This window comes from Stigmatopora nigra, chromosome 23, assembly GCF_051989575.1.
Source record: "Stigmatopora nigra isolate UIUO_SnigA chromosome 23, RoL_Snig_1.1, whole genome shotgun sequence".
NCBI lineage: Eukaryota > Metazoa > Chordata > Actinopteri > Syngnathiformes > Syngnathidae > Stigmatopora > Stigmatopora nigra.
In genome coordinates, this window is record NC_135530.1 from 131,133 (window position 1) to 144,745 (window position 13,613).

The 13,613-nt window shown below is 53.7% G+C and overlaps 1 long non-coding RNA gene across 2 annotated transcripts in view; it reads right to left on the minus strand.

Annotated features, from left to right (window-relative positions):
- Nucleotides 1-13,613, minus strand: part of LOC144180952 (uncharacterized) — a 42,670-nt gene that overhangs the window by 14,356 nt on the left and 14,701 nt on the right. For both annotated transcript variants that reach the window (XR_013324575.1, XR_013324574.1), the window contains exon 2: nt 13,090-13,140. This is a non-coding gene — a long non-coding RNA (uncharacterized LOC144180952). The remainder of the gene's footprint in view (nt 1-13,089; nt 13,141-13,613) is intronic.

Consider the following 13,613-nt stretch of genomic DNA (forward strand, 5'->3'; position numbering starts at 1 on the left):
CGTGGCATCAAAGCTTTAGTGTGCCGCGTGCGGCTCTGAAGCCGCGTTCCTTTTTTTTTCTTTCTGAAATCCAGCATTCCAAATACAGAAAAGCAACAAAGAGTTGCAGGTAGCAAAATCCAAGCAAACCAGTGGATATTGCCACACGTAATATTAGCGGCGATAGCGGGCGCGCTTTTTTTTTTGGTCATTTTTTTCCCCTTTTTCTGGGCCGGAATAAATGAGGCAAGCGGTTGTGGGGCCCTATCTTTTTAATTTCCTGAATGCAATTCTGCTCCAAACACTAATTAATTTGTATTTGATCACTTGGCCACTTTCACGGCAAGGCTGCAATTCACCCCCCCCCCAACTTTGGGGCCGCGCCGGCAACTTTAATTAAAGCGTTGCTCGGCCGTCGCATTTATCAGCCCCGCTTTGCCCGCCGTGCTTTGCGGCGCAAATTAAGAGGGAAACCGAGTGGGACGACGGAGAAGGCAAAAAAAAGGAAGAAGAAGAAGAATCTATGGAAAAATCCAGGGATCTGCCACCTTTTCTTCGTAGACGCAGCAGCCAAGAAAGTTTTGCCAACGCCGCTCACTTTGGCGAGGCCTTTGTTTGGGGCGTACTTTTCCCTCGCCATTTCTTCCTCTTTTGTCTCCAGCGAGCGGCTTTGGAGGCACAGGTGGATTTTTTAATAGGATTGTACGACGCTGGCAGACGCGCGTCAGGCTCAGCCTAATAAGCTAACGTTAGCTTTGAAGTACAGCGGCTCTTAAAAAAGAAAGAAACAGAAACTTTTGCGGGGGACCCACCGCTGGCTGGCTCCTTTGGGAACTCCTTCTTGGTTGCGCCGCCCAAAACGGAGGCCGCCCAAAACGGAGGCCGCCCAAAACGGAGCCGCTTTGAGTGTTGCTGAAGTTTTTCCAAAAAGTAAGCCGAGCCCACGCGGAAGGCACCGGACGTCCTAAATGTCCCGCATGTCCCGGACGTCGGAGACGTCCCGTGCATTTGAAGCGTGTGGACGACTACAATCGTCAATGGCTTGACTTGGTGATGGGATGGACTTTGGTGGGTGGGCTCGCCGCTTGTGTCTCTCTCATCTGACCCCCCCACGCTAGAGCGACTTTGGCCCCGGCTTTGCTTCTCGGGGTGAGAGGAAGGGAGGGAGGGAGGGAGGATGGGAAATAGTTTCTTTCCGCCACTCGCATTTGATGAGCTGGTGCAAAAGTGATGATGGAGTATGTGTGTGTGTGTGAGTGTGTGTGTGTGTGCACGTGCGTGTGTGTGTTGGAATCAGCGTTCCCACTTTGCCTAGCCTCCTCGCTCGGATGGCTTTAGCCGGGCGAGCGCACTGAAGCAGGAAATCCCGATTCGCGGCCTATCAGCGAAATAGCACAAATAGCACATAGACTCTATGAGCCCCCCCCACCCCCACCCCACACGAGACAGTCGTGTCCCGACCGACATTGGACCATTACCGGCCTTGACTTTGGCCAGATTTTCAGCCGGCGCCTTCACCTTCCGCTCTTTTGGGAAAAGCCGAGAGGCATTTGTCAAAGGAGGAGGCGCGCCATTTTGATCGGGGGCTCCACCCTCACATTTTGGCACATTGATCATCAAATGGCAATAAAGGCATTTTAAAACAAAATTTGTGGCAAATCGCGGGCATTTTTAGGGAGCTTTCTTTAAGCGCGGCTTTTTTCAGGCTTTTTCTTTTTGTGGCGGTGATCTCTTTTCCGAGGCAAAGAAAAAAAAAGCCCAGCCACGGTCGCCACCGCCACCGCCACCGCCTCTGTGATCCAAGCCCAGGCTTTGATAATTAGCGCAGCCAAATGAACTCGGAATTCTTTGGCTTTCAAAGGCCAGGCGCCGGCCCTTAATTACCGCCGTGTAATTAAAAGTCCCAATCAAAAGAGGGGGGAAAATATAGCCAGCCCCTTTTAATCCGCCAACGCCGCAGCCATTGCCGCCGCCGCCACCGCCGCCGCCACCGCTACCATCATTGCCAGCCCGTCAACGACACTCCGTCGACCTCGAGTGCCAAAAAAAGTGAGGCGCGGCATTTTAGCAAAGAAAGGCGAAAAAGACAAAGCCGCCCACCTCACCGGGCGGCCTTTTTGTTCCCCGGGGGCGGGGCTAAGGCGTCGAGGGCCGACCAGACGCGACGTGGCATGCAATTAACGGCAGAATGGATTTACTTTTGAAAAGTTAGCGGCGCACAATGGAAGGCTTTGGACGGCGTCCGGCGTGTCAGGCGCGATGATGCTAAGACCCCCACCCGGCCGACAGGCGGCCGACAGGCGGCTCGACAGCCCGGAGTTGTCGGACGGAATTAGCCGTCAACTTTGGGGGGGGGGGGGGGGCGCTAAAGCGTCAGCATTGTTTGCCAATGGTGGCCATCCCAAAGTTTGCGCAAAAGAAGCTGAGTTGACTCAAGTTGACTCGGAAGCACGCGTCTTTTTTTTCCCCTCCCGAGTCGCCGCTTTTCCGTCGTCCGCCTCGACATCCGTGGGCCCAGGTACCTTCCCGTCAATCTCCCTCCCCCCTCCCGATGGCTCTTTCCGGATCTTTCCGCTTTGAGTAGACAAAGTAGTGAAAAGCCATGAAAGCGGGCGCCACAAAGGCCAGATTACTCCCAGCCTCCATTAAACGAAAGAAGACGAGCGGCCGGGTTTCGGGTGAGACAAACGCCCACCAGCGTTCCTTCTTAATCCCGAGGCCGTCGCCCAAGCGGAAAGCCGGTTCGCTCCCGTTTGACAATGGCAACCGAGCGAGCGAACGAGCGGGAAGAAATAAAAGCTCGGCGAGCGACCCTGGCCAGCGTGACTTTCTTTCATTTTTTTCCTTTAATCTGGCCGGCGTATTCTATCAGCGCAGGTGAGGCACAATGGCGACACGGCGCCCACAATGGCGCGCCTTAATTCGCGCGCCGGCTGATCACTCGTCTGATTTGGCTCTTTTCGTGTCAGACATTTGGTGGGCTTTAAAGAAAGAGCCTGAAATGGCCGCTTTGTTTCCGCCGCTCGCTCAAATTAGGCAAATGAGATCAAGTGGGGAACGAGCACAAAGGTACGCAGGTACGCGGATACGCAGGGGGGGGCTTTCTTCATCTACCGGGCGCTCGCTCTCCGGTTCAAGTGGAGCTCCGGGTTTGACGCCAAGAGAAAAGCGCTTAACGGCTCACGGGCCGAAAGGCGCTCTGCCGCCCTTCCAATCAAGATTTGCCAGCGTTCTTGGCCGCCATCGCCGCCACCGGATGGCCATACGCATCTCTTCTCCCCTCTTATCGACAACCCTGCCATTAATTGGGGCGGCGTGTGCTCAAAGAGCCCATTGGTCACATGGATCCCGCCGGGCCGTTCGGGCGCGGCTAATCCGCTCTTTACGGGACGGGTCGCGGCCGGGTCGTTGTGCGAGGCGGGCGGAGGGAAGACGCCGCCGATGCCGCCGCCGATGCCGCCGCCGCCGCTCCCTTTCCGGGAAGCTGGGCGGAATGGGCTCAATCAAAATGGGAGCGGCTCCCAAAAAGGATAACCGCTAACCAACCGCGACCACCAGATGGCACCAAAACACTGCTTTAGGACAACTGGAACGCCTCAACTTACTTCCACATAGTGTGTCTGAATGATTTTCAGGATGCTCACTCCACGACGATGAAAATGAGAATAACAATTTTTGGTGGAGGGGTCCACAATCAAAAAACGAATCCTCCCCCCCACCCCACCCCAGTTGCCATTCTTCGACAGAATCTCGGCGCAGTAGGGATGAAAAAAATACAGATCTTTTGTTTATTTGCCAGCCACGCAAATGCCAGCGCGTCGGGATTAGCCGCTCGGCGCCGATAGCGCGGCGAGAGACGTTAAAGAAAAAGGCGGGCCTTTTTATGCAAAAAAATAAAAATAAAACGGGGCGGGGCGTTCCCTTCCCAAGCGCCGCGATGACAATTGCAATGCATCACTTCACAGACTATTTTTAATCTGTTTCCCGGCGCCGGAGCACACTTTGAACCGCTGCGAGCGGCAGATACGGAGCACGGGCGCCCGCCATTAATCTTGCCGGCCGCTTTAAGCGCCGCGCTGACGCAGCACTGATCTCTAACGGGGTCCGGCCAATGACATTGTGACATTTGCATTCTAATTGGCTCTATGAGGGAGGACATGTCCAATAGCTTGGAGGAAAGACTTTGGGGCGTCCGTCAAAGCCCAATGTCTCTCGGCAGAGACACGGCAAAATAACCAGAAAGTAGCCGGATCAAAAAGACGTCCAAAGGGAGCCAAAACATAATAATCCGGCAAACCAGGACGGTGGCGGCGCCGACTTTGCCTTAAATTGCCGGCTGTCAGACATTGATTCACCCGACGACGGCCATCGAGCCGAGAGGCCGCCGCGAGAAAACCCTTCCCTTGTTTATCTTGGGGTTTTTCCAAGGGGGGAGGGGGAGAAGCGCGACGGGGCACAAAAGGCCAGATAAAGCTTTCGGCAGACTTTTTCTTTGCCGTCCAAATTTAATAAGGCTGACGCGTGACGCGCTTTGAGGGGGAACAGGTAAACACAGCACGGGTGTTTTTGTAAGCCGCCGAAGCCGGCGAAGCCGCCGAGCCGCGTCCCTAAATACAAACAAACCCCTCAGAGAGCGCTTGACACGCTTTCTTAAGGCGTCGGCGGCACGACAAGACAACGACGTCTCGGAGTTGACACCAGGGAAAAGGCGAGGAACACGAGGGGGGGGAGGCTTACCTGGGCCCCCTCCTTTTCACCTGGCATTTTGAAAGCGCCTCTCCGAGCGGCACAATGGCGACGCCGACACCTCGCCGGGGGATCCGCCAAAGTGACAGCTGACGGCGACGCGGCCAAGTGGCGGAAACAAACACTGATCCACCGTCGTCGGCGGCCTTTGACGCACGCCACCCGCGCGGATTAGCCTGTCGGGCGACATGGCGGCTGACGGCTCCGTGCGCTTTCTTTTCAATTGTTCTTTTTGACGACTCCGTGCGCTTTCTTTTCCATTGTTCTTTTTCCCCCCCCTTTTTCAAACGCTCACCTCGACGGCTGCCGCCGGCTCACTGATTGAAAAGCCGGCGCCCAGAAGAAATAAACATTTTTCAGTTAATTTCCCCGATGGTCCCACGCACGCATCTGCCGTCTGAGGTCGGCGGGTAACCCCGAGACGCCTGAGCCAAAGGTCTGAGCCCATTGGACAACAGGGCAAACTGAATGGGGACATGGAAATCCACATCTGCTTTCTACAACGACTACCGATGGCACGGAAAGCACGCCAAAGTTTTGCCAGGGGTTTAGCCGTAGTGTAGGCGCATCCTGGCCTCGCTACTTGGCCAATGGGATCGTGCCACAATGGATATTTGAGAAGGGCCCAGCGTGCGCGCCGCCGCCGCCGCCGCCGCCACGGAAGCTCTTACGCCGGGGTCCTGGTGGTCCTTGGGTAAACACGCCGGCCGGCCAGCGGCCGCCTTTGGCAGGGAAAGGGCCAGAGAGGAGCACGAGTGGTGGCGTGCGTGCGCGCGCCGTCGGCGGCGGCGGCTTAAGAGCTTGAAACGGTAAACAAACGCAAGGGAGGGGAAAAGAAGCAAAACTAAAGAAAACAAAAAAATAAAAAAAGCCCGAGCGACGTGGCTTTGAAAAAGCAATTAATTCCAGATAGCGAGCACATGAAAGGCAGCGGGATTGCGGCGACATAAAACGCAGCGCCCCGCCTCCGATGACGTCCAATCGCGACCAGGTTGCTTTTTGGTAACTTCAAAGCGACTTAAGCCTGGACGCACCCGCTCGCTGGCTGGCTGGCTGGCTTTAATGGCGTCAACGTTGACGACGAGCTGTCCTGGAATATCTACAAGCTGAACATTTTTCACTTTCACTGTGACAAGTTTGCGCACGCCATGGGTGGGTGGGCTATTTGCTGGGGGCTTTTCCAAACCAAAAAAACAATGACTTCCCACATGATTGGGCGTATCCATTTCTGGCTGTTTTTTGACAAGAGGAGAAAATGTCAAGGCAGCCCATGGAAAAGTCATGCAAACACAAAATGCCACAGTTCATATCATTTAATTCCATTTGCCATTTTATGCCCGCCGCTGCTGGCCTATCCACAGCCCCACTAAACCCCCGAGAACCCCCCCTCCCCCCTCCCGTCTTATTTCCAGTGAAACTTCTTCTGCTTAGGAAATCCATATAATGAGAAAAGTGTCCAAAGTGGAAGATAGCAAATTCAATTAGAAGGAAAAAAAACACTTTTGTCTTTGATGGCGGACAAAACGGCAAGCCCGCCTCGGCCAAATGTATCGCCCCCCAAAAAAAGAAAGCGCGCCTGAAAAGTTTCTTTTGATTCATTTGAAAAAGGATGGAAAGTACGGTTAGGGCTTTAGAACCATTTGAAAATTGTTCTTTAATTCCACGACGGGATAAAAAAAAAAAAAAAAGGAGTTGAGCCAAGAGGCGCTAGCTAATACGCCCAGATGCTAACGTACACGTTTACTTGTTGTCGCCGTTGTAATGACTTGCCAATAATCCCACATTATGACGCCAAAGCCGTCTCGACTCCCCACAACAACATCTAAGTGAGAATATGTTAAATAGCTGGGACAAAAGGCAACGCGCAGAGGACAGATTTGGGTTCGATTTTCCCCAATCCCTTCCGGCTCGCCTCGCCTGGGATCCTCCGCCTGGACTGGGAGAGCGAGCAACTTATCTTCTTCCTCTTTGTAATTTGGCAACGTGGCATTAGTCCCATTAGCATTAAAAAGGCGTGCGACTAAAAGTAAAATGGAGTCAGCTTTGTGGCTTTCCACAAGCGGATGGAAACGTCGCCAGCGTGGAAAGGTGGCGGGCCACAAATACATCAATCGCTCATTTCAAGCCACAAATCAACACGTTTGAAGAGCTGCCGCAACGGGTCAATCGTCGTCAATTGGGAAACGCCATTTTTCACCTCTGCGTACTATACTTGAGTGCCAAAGGCAGACACTGCCGCCTAGTGGCCGCTGAAATTAAAACATTCGCCTTTGTATTAGCGTTCCTACACCCAACACAACTTTTTATATCTATTTGAGCCGCCGCGCCATCAATCTCTCGTGTGGCCGCCTATTGCTGTATTGGCAGCTTCAAAAAAAAAAAAAAACATTTCAATATCAACTTGGGTGTTAGCCAAGGATAGCATTCGGAACAGGCCACCCGATAGTCTCGTGGTTCATCGGGGATGGATTCCCACACGGCCACAGACGGGTGGGTGACAAGCGGCGTTGAAAATGAACGAAAGTGAAAAAATAAAAAGAGTCTTTGGAATTGAAAGTGGCCAAACCCTAGCAAACCAATGGGGGGAAAAAAAACACCAAACGGCGCCCGCAGAATCCCACGTAATACACGATTTGAAGTGACGCGGGAAGTCCAGCCAGACAAAAGACGGCTACATGAGCTTTCGATGTGTAAAGATGGGGGGGGGGGGCGGCCAGGGGGGGAGGGAAAGCAATCTCGAGCAGGTACTCGGCGCCTTTAGTGATGGAAATGCGACAAGCGCGGCCGGCAGCTGATAAGTTTGGCGCGGGCGGGCGGGCGGGCGTTTGGTCCGATTGTGGAGCGCGGCCTTTCATCCCGCCGCGGACAAAGGAGGAGGACGAGCGGCGTGACAAGAGAATTTGACAGACTTTTTAAAATGGAGATGAGGTGAGCGCCGCACTCGGACGCGGGCCACTCGGGCGGGCGGGACCCCCTTTTTCATTGGACGGCGGACAGATAAAATGAGGTCCCAATCAAAAAGCCGTGCGTGCTTGCGTGCGGCGGCGGCCATCTCCACGCCCGAGGTGATGTCAGCTTGGCTACATCAGACGCCTTCCGCAATGATCGTCCTTTTCGCCAAAACGGACCCCCGGAGATATCCCGGTGCACTCGTCACGGCCGTTCTGTGCGCTGCCGGTGGGTGTAGTACCAAGTCGGGCCACCACACGCCGGGGCAACACCGAGCTACACTGTACAATTATTTAACAGACAAACAAACAACAAAGCCGTTGGCTAGAGCAAGGGTGTCGAACTCGCAATAACATCCACTCCATTTCAAGTGGGCCGGACCATTTGAGAATTGACTTTGTCCAGCCCTGTTAAATTAATGCCTAGTCTTAGGGGGATACTACATCTTTCCTTCATATGTCACCTGCTTCAATTTCTTCCTCTCAATTCTTTTAAATAGGTCCAAAAATGTTTTCAACTGGCTGATTTTTTTTTCATCCAGCACAGACAAAATTGAATCCGCGGGGGTTGGGCCGCTGTGAGTGGGGAGGGAGGGAAGGAGGGGGGAGTTTTTGGTTGGAGTCGTCCTGGACCCAGCGAGCAGAGCTGACTGGAAAACTCTGAACCCGCGGGGGTTGGGCCAAAAGAAACAGCTGATGCCAATCCACTGATTGCACTCGCAGGAAACTTAGTATTGCAGAACATTTTGTGGGATAGCTTGAATTGAAAGCCTAGTAATAATATGAGATGATAGGCCTTTATATCAAAGCCAAAGCCTTTATTGTCATCACACACAGCTGTGTAGACTGAAATGGCTGAAATATCATTCAACAAAGGTGCTCTCCAATGAGTCAAAATGGTGAAAAGTTTGCACTTTGATGGCCCAAAGTGGCAAAAAAGTTTGGAATTGGCTCTTGACAGTTGATATCAGGCAGGGCTGCTGGCAAAGGCACATAGTACATAGGTGAAAAGGTTGAGTGGACGGGGGTTGGGCCAACGTGGAAGGTAGGGAGGGAGGGAGGGAGGGAGGGAGGGAGGGTTAGGGAGGGTTAGGGAGGGTTAGGGAGTAACTCTTCCGTTCAAGTCGTCCAGCAGCGACCGAGCTGACCAACTTTGAAGCAGCGGGGGTTGTGCTGAGACCAGCGGCAGCTGACGCCAATCCACTGATTGCAGTCGCAGGACACTTAGTATTGCAGAAACTTTTGCTCTGTTGAGGTTGAAATCAAAACACTCACTTTTGGCCCTTTACTTGCTTTGCCCAGCCCTGTTGAATAAATGTCTAGTTTTATGGGATGCAATGTCTTCCTTCATATGTCCTATGCTTCAATTTCTTGACCTCAATTTTTTTAAATAGGTCCACAATAAGTCTTGAACTGGCTGCTTTACAATTCATCCAGCACAGAAAAAAATTGAATCCGCATGGGTTGGGCCGCTCTGAGTGAGTGAGTGAGTGAGGGAGGGAGGGAGGGAGGGAGGGAGGGAGGGAGGGAGGGAGGGAGGGAGGGAGGGATAGGGGAGCTTTTGGTTGGAGTCGTCTTGGAGCGACCGGGCTGAGCTGACTGACAAAGTTTGAAGGAGCGGGGGTTGGGCTGCGACAAGCAGCTGATGCCAATCCACTGATTGCACTGGTGACACACTAGTATTGTGGAACGCTTTCCTCTTCTTTATGGAAAGCTACATTTTGTGGAATAGCTTGAATTGAAAGCCTAGTCTCATGGGATGCGAGGCCTTTATATCAAATCCAACGCCATTATTGTCATCACACACAGCTATGTATAATGAAATGGCTGAAATATCATTCAACCAAGGGTTCTCTCAAATGAGTCAAAATGGTCACTTGACGGCCCACGTTTGAAATAGGTCCAAAAAAAGTTTTGAATTGCACTTTGATGGCCCAAAGTGGCCAAAAAGTTTTGAATTGGCTCTTGACAGTTGATAGCGGGCAGGGCTGGCAAAGGCACATACATAGGTGAAAAAGTTGAATGGATGGGGGTTGGGCCAACGGGGGTGGGGTGAGGAGGGAGACGCTTTTGGCTCAAGCCGTCGTCCAGAAGCGAGCGAGCTGACAAACTTGAAGGAGCGGGGGTTGGGCTGCGACAAGCAGCTGATGCCAATCCACTGATTGCACTCGCGGCACACTAGTATTGTGGAAAGTTCTGCTCTTTCCAGGTTGAAAGCAAAGCACTCACTTTTGGCCTTTTTTTTTTTCGTTTGCCCAGCCCTGTTAAATGAATGTCTAGCCTTATCCAACGTGATATTGCGGAATGCATTTCACATGACTACACATGATACAATTGTGCTTTCTCTTAATGACACGCAACGTCAGGAACCGGATGTTAAATGTTTGCGCCCAGCCGGCGCAGCGTGGAGTGGAGTGAGTGGGTCCACGCTACGACCGGCACACTGCCTTAAAGTAACTTCTTCGGGTATTTAGAGGATCAACTAAAAGTGACGGACGCGTGTTTAGCCGATAAATACCGTGCAAAATACGGGAGGCAAAAAAAAAACAAACACAAGCGCGCCAATTCTAGAAGGCCTTAGCAGGGAGGGAGAGAGAGAGAGAGAGAGAGAGAGAAAGAGAGGGACGTCGACGTCAATTTCCATCGCAATTTCACACAATTGACCCCATTGTTTGTTTTCTAAAACAAACAACAGACGCCGTGTCGACGGCTAACAAAATCTTTTCTACTTTACAGCCTTCCTTTGAGAAATGGAGTCAGACGGAGATTGATCGCAGGCCAGCCGAGAAGCCACCGGTCGTCAAGCCGTCACGTTCATCCGTCTTGTTTTTCCTCTGGAACGCCACGCCGTCGCCTTGCGTCAGAACAAAAGCCGCCGTTTACGTCGTCGGGCAGCTCGGCCTCGCGGCCAAAACATCACCTCCCGCTGACCTTCCGGTACGGAGATCCGGCGGGGGACCCACACGCCAAATAACCACGTCCGCCCTGGCGTCGGCCCATGCCGCCGTCGGTGAGGACCGAGCCACCGTCGTGAGCGTGCCCGCCCGGTCAGACGAGCGGAAACGTGTTGGCCACACGTGTCCTTTTGGTCTTGTTTGGGCGCGTGCGTAGGACAAACGTGCGAGTGGCAGGCAGGCAGGCGGGCAGGCAGGCAGGCAGGCAGGCAGGCAGGCAGGCAGGCAGGCGGGCGGGCAGGCTGGCTCACTCACTCACTGGCTCGCTGGCAAAGCGCTGTAATCCCTCAAACATTGGGGAATTTTCACTTCAAACCAACGCCGCGTTGCCAGAAGACACCAAGACAAGCTTCAAACAGGCCTTTAACTAAGTCGCCCGCGGCCAGCAGAGACCGGCTAGCAAAGTCAAAACGGGTGGGTGGGACGTCCGGAATGGGTGAGGATGGAGGGGGGGGGCCGCCACGCCAGTCACAGGCTAAAGGTTAACCCTCCCTCCACCGCAAAGACAGAAGATCAAGTGGTGTTTTTGGTCAGAAATGAAATAGATCGGCGCCAGCGCGCTAAGCCTCTCTAGGCGGGCAGGCGCGGCAGGGATGCCCGCCATCCGGGGACCTCGACTTCCAAGTTCCGTCGGCCATCGGCTCGGACGTCGTTGGGAGCGGCCGGCGTGGACGGATGAAAAGTCTCTCTCCCAATGCCAACGCTTTAAGAGGGGGCGGGGCGTCAAAGGAAAACACCGGGAAACGACTGGCTCCCTTCCGGGGGCCGCGCTTTTTCAGCCTTGCCGCGTCACTCCGTTTCCCCGAAAGGCCGGAGGTATTTTTCTGGGGAAGAGCCGAATGACGCCGTCACCGCCGGGCCAAAAACAGTTAGGATGGCGTAAGCCTCGCCGACGGCGGGCCGACCGGTCGGGCCGCTCGCTCGGCGAGACGCGTTTGGAATTCCGTAGTGGGGCGCTGATTGCTTTGCTTTTGGGGTTAAAAAAAAAAAAAAGAAGGCGAGGACAAACGGCGGCGGCGGCGGTGCGCTCGTCAAGCGCTCAGCGCAGCGGCTTAGCCGAGACTCGCGGCTGTCAACACCAGCAGATAGCATCTACACAGAGGATGAACTTTCCCTGTTTGGGGCTTAACTGATAAAGAGCGCACGCACGCACGCACACACACACACACACACACACACACACGCCCCAAGATAACACCCTGACGGGTGTCAAGTGCAGGTGAACGGCCACCTGCCTCGTACACTCGCACTTGTAATGGGACGTCGTCAACTTGTTGGATTCTTTGTTGAAGGCACAACGGCCGCCGCTCGCCCTCTCGGCCCGCTCAGCTCCGCCTAGCTCCGCCTAGCTCCGCCTAGCTCCGCCCGGGGAAAAACCCCCGCGTGGCGACCGGATAGACGGGATCTGGCATATCAAGGTTGAACGGTTCCGTGACTGAAGCGGCGAGTCAGACTTTCCTTTTGTCACAAGTGGCCATTCTCTTCCTCCCCGCATGCCCAGATGCTAACGGAGCGTAATGCCAACCACATATTTGACGCCATTATTGACACAGGGAATGAGCACTGCCCGGTCTTTCTACGCCAGGCCAGGCCAGGCCAGGGACTTTGCATTGAGCAAAGCCTACTTAGCTTAAACCGACGATAGCTTGGGCCACGCGACATTTCCTTTTCGGGCTTGGGGAAGAGAGCAAACTTCAATGGCCACGGGCAATAAAGCCATTTTGGGAAGAACGGCCGCCGGTTTGCCGGGGATTAGCACGGACGGGGGACGCCGTATCCCAATCCGCCTCCGAGCCGCACAAGGACCCAAGCGGGCCGACGGGGCGGGTTCCCGAAAGCCCCACGCCGGCGAGGAAAAAAAAGCGCTGCCCGGGCATTTACGCGCCCGCCGTCAATCTCTTCTCGCGCCGAGATGGGGACGTGTTTACATAGCATTAGCATGCATTAAAGCCAAGGAAACGGGCCCGGCGGGACGGCGGTGGCGGCGGCGGTGGCGGCGCCATTGATATTCATTACGCCGGTGCCGGCGAGCCTTCGGGCCCATCGGCGCTTTAGCTCCTTATCGGTGTCGGGAACAAGGATTTCTCTCCTCGGCTAACAACGGACTCAATCTCTTCGGGCTCGCCACGTTAATCTCGGCGCCGCGCCACGGGATCCGCACGGTACGCTGCGCTACGCGGGCCGCGCGCGGACAAAAAAAAAAAAAAACATCCACGCTGACGGAAGAGCCCTCGATCACAAACGGCGGCGCATTTCCGAAAAGTCCATTTTTACGGCTACGCTAATTGCTCAAAGTGACAGCCAGTACGGTGGTTGTGTAGGGCCAACTAGAGGAGGGGAGTGGAAGTACAGCCGCCTATTGTTTATTTTTGTGGCAAAAGCGACGGTCGTTTTCATTTCAAAAGTAGGAAAAACAGGCTGATTTGAGGGCACAAGCAAGGGGGGGAAAAAATGGCATTTACCTGTCTTTCTGGGCGACTCTTATTGTGGAATGTCTTGCACAGGAAGTAAGTCTGGAAGAAATGAAAAAACAAGGTCAACAGCTATTACTAGTTGGCTCAAATTTCTAGCAACAGCATTGAAAAGTCCATTGAAAGTTGTGCCCGGTTCTGCATGGCTTTTGTGGCGGACCTTCCGGGCGGCACACAGACAAATTAAATGGAGAGCGGGTCCCAGAAAAGGGAAAAAAATGGGCATTGGGAGAAGTCGCCATCAAGTTAGGTTGGCCCCCAAAGCCGGCCAACTGGAAAGACGGTCAATAATTGGTCAAATCCCACAACCCTCGTCTTTGGGCAACGGTGCAGAAAGCGTAACATTTCAAAAAAGAACAAAAATTCAAATAAAGTTCACCTTGGCACCCCGCGGACCTCCGAGAAGCAAAATAAGGAGAAGATGAGAGGGAGGGAGGCGCAAAGCCGTGGCTCCCTCCAAACTTAATTAAAATGTGGAATAAATAAGCAGTACAACAACACACACACAAAAACAA